Source organism: Diorhabda carinulata, chromosome X (assembly GCF_026250575.1).
Source record: "Diorhabda carinulata isolate Delta chromosome X, icDioCari1.1, whole genome shotgun sequence".
Classification (NCBI taxonomy): Eukaryota; Metazoa; Arthropoda; class Insecta; order Coleoptera; family Chrysomelidae; genus Diorhabda; species Diorhabda carinulata.
Window position 1 is genome coordinate 21,465,475 of NC_079472.1, and position 12,929 is coordinate 21,478,403.

The 12,929-nt window shown below is 31.6% G+C and overlaps 1 protein-coding gene across 2 annotated transcripts in view; it reads right to left on the reverse strand.

Moving 5' to 3' along the window:
* The window catches only part of LOC130900954 (breast cancer anti-estrogen resistance protein 3 homolog), a 71,420-nt gene that overhangs the window by 56,157 nt on the left and 2,334 nt on the right, over positions 1-12,929 (reverse strand). The window lies entirely within an intron of this gene.

Sequence of the window (12,929 nt, forward strand, 5' to 3'; positions counted from 1 at the left end):
CTAGCTCCGCTACTTCTTCCAGACATTCCAATGTTTCACTCCCCATGCATTGTAGTCGTTTCGACGCCAATGCTGTGCAGTAACACATTAGGTGTTCTATTGTGTCTTCCTCTTCACTGCATTCTGCACACAGATCGTCGGTTCTGATACCCATTTTCCTGAGTCTAGAGCCTACTGTGCAGTGACCGGTAATCACTGCTACGACCCTTCGGATGGAAGCTTTCCTATAGCCTAGCAGTTCTGTTGTCTTCCTCTTCTGTAGCACCGGCCACAAGGAGCGTGAGATGACACAGTCATCTCTATTACTCTATCTCTTGCCGTGCTCTCCCTCTAATGTTCTATCTATCGTGTCTCTCAGCAATTTTATCGGTGGTAGTAGCAAGCCCACCGCTTCGTCCCCGCTCCTGCTCGTTCCCAATTTGGCTAGTTTGTCTGCCATTTGATTCCCTTCTACATTGCTGTGTCCAGTTATCCAGCAGAGTATATTATGACATATTGAACGGTATTTACAATGGGGCTAATATCTCTTTTGATATTAACATCAGTCATACTATAACTTCTGCTTTATAAAAAAATACGATAATCATTATATTTCGATATATCCCTACTCTTTTGTATAATAAGAGATTGGATTCACGCGGTATATTAAAAGGTACCTCGAAAATGAAATTTGACACATTGTTTACATTCAATACATAATTTCAATTAATAATATTCGTCTTCTATATTGTTAGAAAACTTGTAGATGATCAAAGTAATTCTGATCATAGTAAAAACAGAACTATTGTTCAAGGAATTAATGTAAAGTATCAGGTAATGAGTATGCAATTGCATACAATTTTATTGTACACTCTATATAAAAATTATCAGTCTACTTCGTTATTGACACCTGCTGAGACATCTAGCCCAAGTCCCTCGAACAGATCACACGTTCAATGATGGTTGTAGAAGCGCTTCGCACATTCAATATAAAAAATGTTTTGATTGTTTACTAGGAACCAAATATTATAATAATAACGATTAGAGTGTACATATTTGAATTGATAATAAAAACTGACAGTATTCATGACTGTCAAACATTTAAAAGCTTCATTATATGCTATTTTATTGTGAAAATTATAAACTGAAGATAAAAAGAAGACGATGACTTGGTAAACGAAGCGCGCGTAATTCACTGTAGTGTGGTGGTAAAATAAACAGTATGATCAGTAAAAATTGGGGTGTTTAAGTATCAAATCATAATTGTTCACCGAGATTAATGATTCACTCATAAACAAGCAAACAACAAAGCAAAGTTCAAAAAAAATGTAGAAAATCTTTTTTGGAAATCGGTTTTCTGGTAATATTTATAATCCTCATCGTTTGTGTTATATACAGGCTACTTGGACCCAATTTTCCAATCAAATATTATCATCACATCACCCTGTATAGTTGCTGCCGAACTGAACATGGAGAAATTGTCTCCACGACGGATACCACGAATTTAAATAGATGCACCAAATATTTACCTGTTAAATTAGTAACAATAGATTAATCAAAACGAGGTCACCACATTCTAAAAAATTCATATGTAACTTTCCACACGGAAGATCATGCTAATCATGTTTTGGTGCACTAAAAGCATAATTTTAGAAACTTACCTGTAAAATGAAACCACAACTACAGATGCTTATTATAACAATTTAATTCCAAAATTTGGTGAGGTGATTAAAGAAAAACCCCGGTGGAAATTGATCAAAGGTGTTCTTGGATCAGGATAACGCTTAGAATTTGTTGAGCATTTGTCATATTCTCCAGAGCTGGTCCCCACTGATTGCCGGCTGTTTTCAAAATTTGAAATTCTTTCAAGACCCAAAGGAAACGATAGAATATCGACGGTTAACATGAGGATGGTCCAAAAAAGAAAACCCAGAAATTTTGGAAAAAAATATATTTATTTTTCAATGAAATCTTTTCTTAGTTTCATACACTTTTTCAATATGTTCGATAATAATAAATGGAAAATCTTTGACCACCAAGCCATGTTTTTCAAGTCTGGGAACAGAAATAATCCAAGGGCACTAAATCTGGCGAATAGGGTGCATAAGGTAGCAATGCAAACTTTAATTCTTGTTGAAACAACACTTTCTTCTTAGCCAAATGCGGTCGTTTTTGCCTGATTCCTTGGCTCAAACGTTCCAATAAGTTTCTCAAGATAGTCAATGAAAATTATCCCACATGCATCCAAAATACCAACGCCATCAGCTTGCCTGCAGATGTAACAGTATTTGCCTTTGGAGCCGGTTCTCCCTTTCGAATTCATTGTTTTGATTCTTCTTTTGTTTCGGTTGTGTGATGGACCACGTTTCATCCATGGTTATGGAACGGCTCTATTTCTGTCAAACATTGCCAAACACTCGATGGTAACATCTTCACGACGCTGTTATTGTTCCATTGTGAGCACTGAGCATCTTGCGCACTGCTATCTCATATTAAATTTTCAGTTAATATGCGATGTACTGCACTTTTTGAAATGCCTACTATATCTGCTAGATCTTACACTTTCAGTCGACTATCATCCAGTACCGTTTTGTGGATTTTCTTTTCTGAAGTCGTCACCTCATTTGAGGGACTACTGCGATGCAAACCGTAGGGCCTCGTTTAAACTCTGCCACCCAATATTATACTGTTGATAGGAAGTGAGCAGTCTCACCCAGAGTAAAATCTAGTTCAGCTTTTATAATGGTTAGGCTAAGGTCTTTCAATTAAAAGTATTTTATCACGAAACGATGACTAATTTTTCCATGTTTACAAATTTACTGAAAACGTTCACTATTAATGGATACCAAGATAATACTGTGGTATTTTTCAAACAACTACCGCCTTCTCTAGGTCAGACCAGGTACTTCTAGGACCATTCTTGTATGCATTAACTTATTTGTGAATTTTTCATTGTAAGTTGGTCAGGAGCGGAGCAAAGAGCAATCTTCATATATCTATATTAATACCACATGATAAATTGATGATCTGTTAGTAAATATTGCGATATGAGTATCAAGTTCAATATAGATATAACAATAAACGATTCGTAATTGAAAAGAATCTTGATATACAATTACATCTTATCCAATCCAAGTATACACTTCTATTATCACTATTTAGTTAGTTCATAATAATCTAGGATGAAATAGATATAAGGACATTTTAATCAAATCGCGCTAATAAAATGTTGTTTCGATCGCTGGCAAAATAATGTTATTTAACCTTTCTTGACATTGCGTTATGAATTTTAAATACATACATTCGACTATTTATATAGAATTACGTTATAAAATACACAGTATCACGTTCTCTAATTAACATGCCATAAAACGAGAATTAGAATGTTTTATTTATATTGTAAAGAGAGAGGACGACAATTGTGAAATGCTCTATCAGTGAAATTTAATCCTGATTATAATGGACTTAAATTAAGAATCAATATAAAGGAGTATGAAACAAATCTAAATTCTAAATAAATTTCTTAATTTTTTCAAAGTTAAAAACGCTTAAATGCACTCTGTGTGAATTTAAATGTAAAAATATAAATAGTACATGAATTAGTTATAATAAAAGGTAAGTTGGAATTTCTGGAACCATTGGCGATATTCATACTGAACGCACTGTTTAAACTACCACTACACCAACACTGTCTGACGCGCGTTTCGATAACCAAGTTATCGTCTTCAGAGACTAAAGGTAAACTGTTGACTCTGGAATCTCTGAAGACGATAACTTGGTTATCGAAACGCGCGTCAGACAGTGTAACTGTGAGTGTTCGTGTAGTAGTAGTGTAAGCAGTGTATTCAGTATAATAAAAGGTGTTCGAAAATATGAGTTGGCGGCATTGCTTCAATTGAAAACCCGTTTAACAGCTGATAGTTGCTTTTTGTTCAGTTTTGTTTGATACTTGGTATCAGACCAAAGCTAGCGAATTGTGTTTATCAAAATTATGGTTGTGTTCGCTTACCCTGTATTTCGTTCATTAGTAATATCTTCAAAATGTCGATTTTTTGACACTAGGAAATATTTGGAACAGAGACACTTCCATATCCTTAATATTTTATAAATTCGTATAAATTTGCAAACTCGTCAATATTTGACGCGTTTAAATAGTTCCATTTGACATTTTTTTTTTCACATTGTTGCAAATTTGTACATTATTTCTGGCGCAAGAAGGAAAAACCTTGTAGAACCTTTTTTCTATAATTACATTTTAAAATCTTAAACTCCATGTCCTCATGAGGGTCTAGTAACTTGCATTTAAAAAAACTCAATACAGTTAAACATTTATCCGAACAAATTTTCTCAATAAAACGATAATCCACCCATACTTGACTGACCGATACCAAGAAATCAATGCCGATGATCGGTTTCGCAACGTCGGTAATGACAAGAGCGCTAGTCTTAGAAGAAGGCAGAAAAGAAGATACAAGATGCTTCCAGGGTATGCAAGGAAGCAGATTGAACTATGATCTGCCATAGAACACTTTCAGACCTTCGTAATCAACAAAAAATATGAGAATAACCCACATGTTTTTAGATTTTTTCTTGATGTAATATTATTTCAAACTCACAACTCACAAACTCAGTTTATTTTGTTTATTCCCCCGTTATTGGTTATCCTTCTAATTCGATTCTTCATGCCAATACATACAATACTAAAAAAAATCGAAATGAGAAAGTTAATAGTTATGTTGAAAACCAGACGTGTGTCAGGTCACTTCAACAGTACTATTAGTATTAAGTTTCAACTTAAAAGTACAATAATGTAATGTCGGTGTTTTGGAATACCATTCCTCGTCTTCTCTTATTTGTTCTTATATTTCTATAAATATCAGACTAAAAGTCAACACAGATGATTGATGAAGCCGAAGAAAAGTAAATGAACGGCCTAACAATTCCACCAAATAATCTTCATAATGCATACTCACCGAATAAAAAAATATTCCTTAATATTTTTCTTACCCAGCATAATTATGAATAGATGATACTAGTTTACGAATTTTGTTTTTTTTTGTGTTTATACCCGAAATAAATGTTCATAAATTGTCAACCATTACGTTCCATATTTTTCTTCAACTTCAACCAAATCAAATTTTTTCCACTATGGAAGCTTAAATATGTTAGTCGTCAATTCTTACTCAATATCTCGTTTCAAATTTGATTAAAATGTCGAGTAGAAATTCCCAATAAATTTCTGATCGTTTTCACTGTTTATGAACAATTTATATTTCCAAATAGAATAGACCTATCGTAGATTATTCTTCTTCTTCTTTAGAACTTGTTATGCCCTTTCAAAAAACAATTTTTTTAAATTTATTACATTTATTTCCGTCACTGTTCTTTTCCATGCTTTTTGTTATTTTTTTCTGATTCTAGATTTGTGCAGCCAATTACTGTCCCCAGTTTCTGATTTTTCTTATTGATTATATTCGAAGGCGACAGATTGGAAGTGAATTGATTAAAGTATTTACAGTGATATTCTACGATTCTGTGAAAATTTTTATCCAATAGTTGTAGTTGAAAACATGCGAGAACAGCGAACGTTGTTGGTGGAAATTTTAAGGTACAAAAACCATATTCATTTCGGCAGTCTAATGTTTACTCAAACATCCGATTGAAATGTAATACTCCGTCATGTGTTCCCACTGAAATTACAAAATGTATTTTCAATGATGACGTTTTTCTATTAATACTCCAATACGGATATTGTTAATTCGTCTTAAGTTATATTGTAACATATACTCAGAAAACAATTTGATAATTGTAGTATTTGTAATACAATATTAATAGTAAAAGGTCCTCGAAAAATTAGTTATACTAACTATGGGCATCAGTTTCGCTATCACAAAAGAGGGTGGTCAGAGATGTATCTGACCTGACCTAGAACCGGCGGACGTTGCTTGAAAAATACCATTGTATTAGAAAGTTCACAATCTGTACAGGATATGTTTCTAGTTTAAAGACGCCACAAAAACAGCGTAGTGAAGTGTTTCCTTCGAGTGTTTGGCAATGTTTCACAGAAATGAAACCATTTCATAACCATGGATAAAACGCGATTCCATCACTCGACACTCGAAACAAAAGAACGATGAAAACAATGGACTGAAAAGGAAAAACCGGCCGCAAAGAAAGCAAAGACCGTTCCATCTGCAGTCAAGGTTTTCCGAGATGCGCATGGGATAATTTTTACTGATTGTCTTGAAAAAGGAAAAACTATCAACGGCGAGTATTATGCGAACTTATTGCAACGTTTGAGCGAAGAAATCAAGGTCGCATTCGGCTAAGAAGATAGTGTTATTTCATCAAGACAATCCACGAGCTCACACATCCGTTATTGCAATGACCAAAGTTAATGAATTAAAGTTTGAATAACTACCTCATGCACCCTATTCGCCAGATTTAGCTGCCTCGGATGATTTTCTGGTCCCAGATTTTGAAAAATTGCTCGGTGGTCAAAGATTTTCCAATAATGAAGAGGTGATGCTGAACGTTGAAAAATAAATAAATTTCTTTCAAAAACTTTTGGGTTTTCTTTGTTGGGTCAGATACTTATGGAACCATCCATTTGTCATGAAACGTTTTATCTTCGAATTTTTCAAAATTTCTTGAAATGTGTTATCCCATTTTACGGATATTGTTGTGCAGCTTTTCTGGATACATCACAAGGACATTACTTGAGCTAATGTCATATTCAACATAAAGACTAGAATGAAGTTGTAACATCCTCTCTTTCCAGAAATTCTCTATTTTTCTTCTACGAGGATGGCATTGCCAAAATGTCAATAAAATAATATCTTGAATATCATTTAAATTAAACTGATTATTTATATTCCCATTGGACAGCCCAGAGGCTCGTAACTTTTTATTGTTGTCTTTACATGTGTTTTATAAAAACTTTTTTACTACAAAATAAAAACTTCTATCACCATAATATGTAGTTAAATTTGAGATCTACCTTTTTGATACCTCACCTCAAATAAAAATTATAAATGAGCGACCTACAAAAATATAATATATAATAACAAGAATGAATTATACATTATTTGCGTATATTCATTTTTGTATCATAGACCCGCTAAGATTATTCACCTACCTAACCCAACGTATTGTTATCTGTTATCTTAACTATGTATCGTATTTTTTAAGTTTAAAGAACTAGAAGCTACCTACCTAAGGCGTTTAATCTGTGACATAATATTTCATCATCAATAGAATACCAAATCAACTGTTTTTCAATGTAAATATTGAGACTTCCATAGACGTAACACGTTTATCAAAATAACGATTAGTACTAAAAATAAAACCAAACGTTATAAATCGCGAGGCAGACCATTACAAGAAAAATATAAGAAGTATGACATTTCTTAATTTTTTAAGCAAGTGAAACGTGCAGTATTGAGAGAAATCTCAAAATAGGGAACATTGTCCGTAAAGGTTGTGAGGCGTTTTACCCTAGCTTGGTCAAGAAGTGCTTACTAAAGTCAGATGTTATGATCAGAATGACCTAAGAAAAGAACAAGAATTGTCAAAGTCTCATTGGGGTGACAGAGTCATAGTGCACGCTCTACTAAACGATTTCGGATTGGCCAGTCCTTAGTCTGGATCTAAATCCAACAGAAAATTTGTGGACAATTATACACTCCGCCATTGTTGACATTCAGGCGTCAGTCGGCGTTGTGTTACAGCCACTTAAACATGCTATTGATACTCCCGGTAAGTGTGAATTGCGTTTTCTACAGGTTGAAGGCCATAGTGCTGGCAGAAATCCATCGGAGAATGAGTCGTGTGCATGGGGAAAGCTTAATGAATGATGGTGTTGTACGTGAATGGTGTCGAAAGTTTAAAGATGGCGGTAATGATGTGCATGATGAAGGGGACCAAGGATGCAAATCTGTTTCAGATGACCTGGTTCAACGAGTTGACAGTTAAACGAGTTAAAGAAAACCGCAGATTCACGATTACTGCTGTGTCTACGAAGTTTTCAGAAGTGTCAAGTTCTGTTTTGTACTATATTTATTGACAGTAACTTTCTTTGAAGAGGGTATTGAAAAGCTTGTCCACAGATATAATGTCTCAATCTCTTCGGTGTATGAATCTTTTAGTAATAAAATTATTGTTTTATATGAACTTGTTATTTATTTACAGCATATCGGAGGTTGAAAAAAAACGGCCTTCGTAGCAGGGGAAATCTCAGTTCAAAAAAATCAAAACACTACATTAGAGAATATACCAGAAAGTGCGTTAATCAATTTAATAAGAAGTGTCTCTAAAAAACTGTTGGAGGTGATAAAAGAATGGTAGAAGTTCTCATTATTGCAGTAAATTTACTTACTAAAGAAACAGAAAACTTTTGAATTTATACTTTTTCAATGGTGATTTTTTGTTATTTTGAACCAAGCAGAGTTAACCTTAACAATTTTATTGATTAAAAAAAACTCACTTAATTAAACACGAAATAATATCTTTTGTAACTCAATTCTCAAACTAATTTTCCGTTTGAGTTTTTATATTTTTGACAGGACAGTGTATTTATTAACATTTATTTTTGTTTCTAAGTGTAATATAATATGTAGTCTTATTTCAATTTCGCTATATTATAGTAGAAAATTTAGAATTGTATAAGTGTGTTGTTGTATTTAAAAATTTTAGCATTAACAAGAAAAAAATAATTAGGTACGTCCTTGGTCGTAAAATAAAGATCTAGCCTAACTATATTATGTTATTTTGAATAATATAAATAAACATTAGGTGAGCTTACGTAACGAAACGAAATTTATCGATCAAATTTCTGCTTGTCCTCATTGTTTATAGACCAAAGTTTATGTCTGAAAGTTTAGACCAAGGTTGTTTACCACAAAATAAAAATATTAACAGTTTAAACATCGCTTTGTTTGAGAACATGGAAACCAAGCGTTTATATCTCACTAATCAACTATAGTTGCAACGGTATGGATAAAATTCCGGTTTCATAAAATATAGAAGCTCACTGGATAATTATACAGAGCGCACCTAAATAATGGACGAAATTGACTCGATTTTTAATTTGCGAAATGTATGACGTCCTCGTTTTATCACCACATCCTACAAAAATTATAATTTCTATAACGAATCTACTATCATCTAGAAAAAAATGTCATCAAAGAATTTCTTAGATATACTTAAGACACGCTTTCGAGTGCGTAAAATTGTACTTTACGCACTAGTGCATAAAGACACAAAGCAGTAGTGCGTTAAGAAAGTTATCATTAATGTTTCACATGCTCACACGCGAGAGGTTCCAGGTGCAAGTTGCGCTTTTCATTTTTCTACTTATGTAGTAATAATAATTTTTAGGTAGCATTTATGAATGGCGAAAAGAAAAGTTGCCAAATTTAATGACTGCATGAAGTGCATCTTTAATATTAATATTGTTAATAAATGAATTCGTCTGTTATTTTGTTAATTTGTTTCAATCTTGATTAAAATGTTCAAAATATTAATAGAGACTACTAAATGTTCCTAATTTTAGGTCTCTTGTATTTTAAATTTAGTTTTTTTTAAATAATTTTTTTAAAAAAGGTAAAATTTGACCTTTCTACTTTTCGTTAGAAGAAACTGCAAGGCTTCTATTGATTCCTCATAAAAATATTATATATTTATTGATATACTTTAATTTCTTATTTCTTGGACCTTTTTCATATATTAATGCATCTTAATTTTCTTGATTTTAGGTCTCTTCGGTTTTAATATTAGTATCTATTGTATGCAATTCGTGTGTCAAGACCTTTTTTCGACTCATGGCATTCATTCATATTCACAATCGTCATATTTTGATAAAGACTTAGAGAAAAGTCGAAACGACTATTTTCACCTTTGTTTCAAAAATTATTGAAAAAAACTAATTGTAAAACAGAAGAGAACTAACATCACAAACATTTAGATGCATTAATATATCAAAAGGTCCAAGAAATAAGAAATTGAAGAATAATTATAAATATATAATATCTTTTATGAGGAATCAATAAAAACCTTATAGTTTCTTCTAAGGAAAAATTTCAAACTTATTTTGCGCACTAATTCGTGAAAAAAAATATTATATATTATATAATATCCGCTAGTAGAAAAAATATTGCTTGCAATTCGTGTTTAAAGGCCTTTTTTCGATTCATGGCATTCATTCATATTCACATTCGTCGAAAAAAGCCTACACACTTGTTACATAAATAACTATTTACATTTTCTTCATTTTGCTATTTGTTTATTTGTTTACGATACGATGTTGGTTTAAATTCTGAGGTAGATAAATCTTTTTCTTAAAACACTTTCTTGAAAAGGACATATTTTTTACCTAATATTCTACTTTCTTTAGAAGCCTCAATAATGATTTGATATCATCAAAAATATGTACTTTCGAGGATTGATGTTAAGGCTTCAACATTTGAAACTTGATATAAAATAATTTTAGTTTGAAAGAAATTTCATTCATTCAACTGAGTATTAAGAGTAAATGTTCATTTTTATATGTTTTTTTATTTTAGCGAGCATAGTATAATAAATAATTTTTCATATTTTTCTTTCGTGAATTTGTTTAAATTTACCCTTGGTATTATTAGTTTTATTCTAATATTGCTTGAGATACTAATTTAAATTTACCCGTATATGTGACAGTTTTGTTGACTGTTTTTTAAGTCAGGGGAACGTTCTTTTTCCTCAAAATTTCCTAAGACGAAGGTTCATTACCAACTTTTGTTCTAAAATGTTTTGTATTACATATCGGATAAGCTGTTGTGGTCATAATGAAAATGATGACCTTGACTTATAATTTTACATATATGTATATTACGACGTGAATAGCATGAACATATTAATTGGACAAGTAAAACATAGTAAAAATTCCGTTACATGCAAGATAGGAAGTATTAGACAACGTGATATATAACTGCAAAATCCACACTTTTTTTATATTTTTTATAAAATTGTACTGTTCGGTTAATGGACGTATGTGTATTTATTTTTAAAACATTCTCACGTGGTTACAGGATCACGTTTCGACGTAACAATGTCATTTGTCAGCCAAATGTTATCGACACCTCACGACTACCAACTATGTAGTTATTTTTTAGCAGTCTGCAAAACAATGAACTTTTAACATTTGACCTCTCTTTGTTATAAAATGCAAACTTGAATAATTTTCTAATAAGATTTGAAAACCAAATTTAATGCTTACATTTTTGGAATTCAATTCTGCACCTGCACTTTTGATGATACGATCATGACAATGTACATTTGAATTCATCATTTAAGAAACCGACGAAATTCATTCTTTTCATTATTTACCATGGTAGAAATAATGCTTATTAAATCTTCAAAAATGATTCAATTGAGAGAATACGTATGACAACCTTTTAAATAATTGCATATTTTGTATATTCACTAGAATATTAACAATAATAAACGTGAGACAATGGAGAGAAATATTTTGGGTGTTTTTTTAAATGAAGACCATCTATGATATTTTCGTTAACAAGGATTTCATACAAGTACTTTCAGAACAATAATATTGTGTACTCTTCAATTTTTTCAGAAACAACATTATAGAAGTGTATCCCATTTAATATGAAGTTGTAGACTTGATTTTTACACAGTAAATTATTCGCTGTTTAGCGTATTTTCAAAAGTAACGAAATTATTAAATGTCAGTAATTATCTTCGTTCCAGTGATTGCAGTATTGAAATACCAATGACTTTGGATGAAGAAATGAAAATAAACGGTTGTTTGAAGATTACTCTCATAGCAGCAGATATTTCTAGAAAGTTTAACACATGTATATACATCCACAACTTCATTCCATTATCCATGACCAAGCAGCTGCAGTGTTCTTTTCAATGGAACTTGTAGTGTTATTAAAATCCATAATTATGGCCAAATTGATAGAACACATCCATATCTTGATAATAACTTTATACATTTAGGGTATGGTTTATGTTTATGGATTGAGATATTTGCTAGAATAAGAAATCGGCATCCTTGAACTTGGACAAGTGGCTAATTTATACGTAATTTATTTTAAAAAACTCGGGTGTAACAAAATTACGGAAAATTTAATAAAATAATCACTTAATCTTATTTCTTTCACTCTTCTATACATTTTGAATGTCGTTTTGTTGAATTTTTTTTGTAAATAAACAAATAAAAAGCCTACAACCTTGTAATATTTTGAAAAAATACAGAAAAAAATGTTTGATGGTTAAAAACAATATTAAATCTTTTGATCCTCATATTTCACAATCTAACGTTATCACAAAACATGGAAAGTTGACGTATAAAAACCTATTCTATATTTTTGTATCGAAAACTATCTAAAACCAAAATAAACGAACCAATTAAAACACTTAAAAACGTGAAATTTTAATCTTGATTGAGTACTCGTTATTATTGCACTGGGTAGAAACGTCACCTACTAGCTTTTCATCGTTATTATGTATTTTTACTCTAATTTTCTACTTTAATTTTTTTGTTTTGGCAATTGATGCCGGATTTCAATCCCATAGTATTGGATATGATCCACAAAAAAATGCTACAAATAATTCAAACCTTGAAATGATTCGCAAACTCTACGTTTAGGACATACGAACTACTTAAATTAATTTTTTGTTCTAAATAAAACGCAAGAATTTTATTTTATTATGATATATCACGTCACTCTGTATATTTCTTTGATTTTATATTCTACGACCCTTTTGTATGTTTTTCTTCATAAATCTTCTTAGTTTCCGCTCTTTTTTATTGAGAATTAGATTTTAGTAAAAATATTGACGTTTCGACCTATTTCGATCTTTATCAAAATATGACAATGACAACTTGCATACATTGTAGGTGATGTATTAATTAATATATATATGCAATGTCAAGTCATATTTTGATA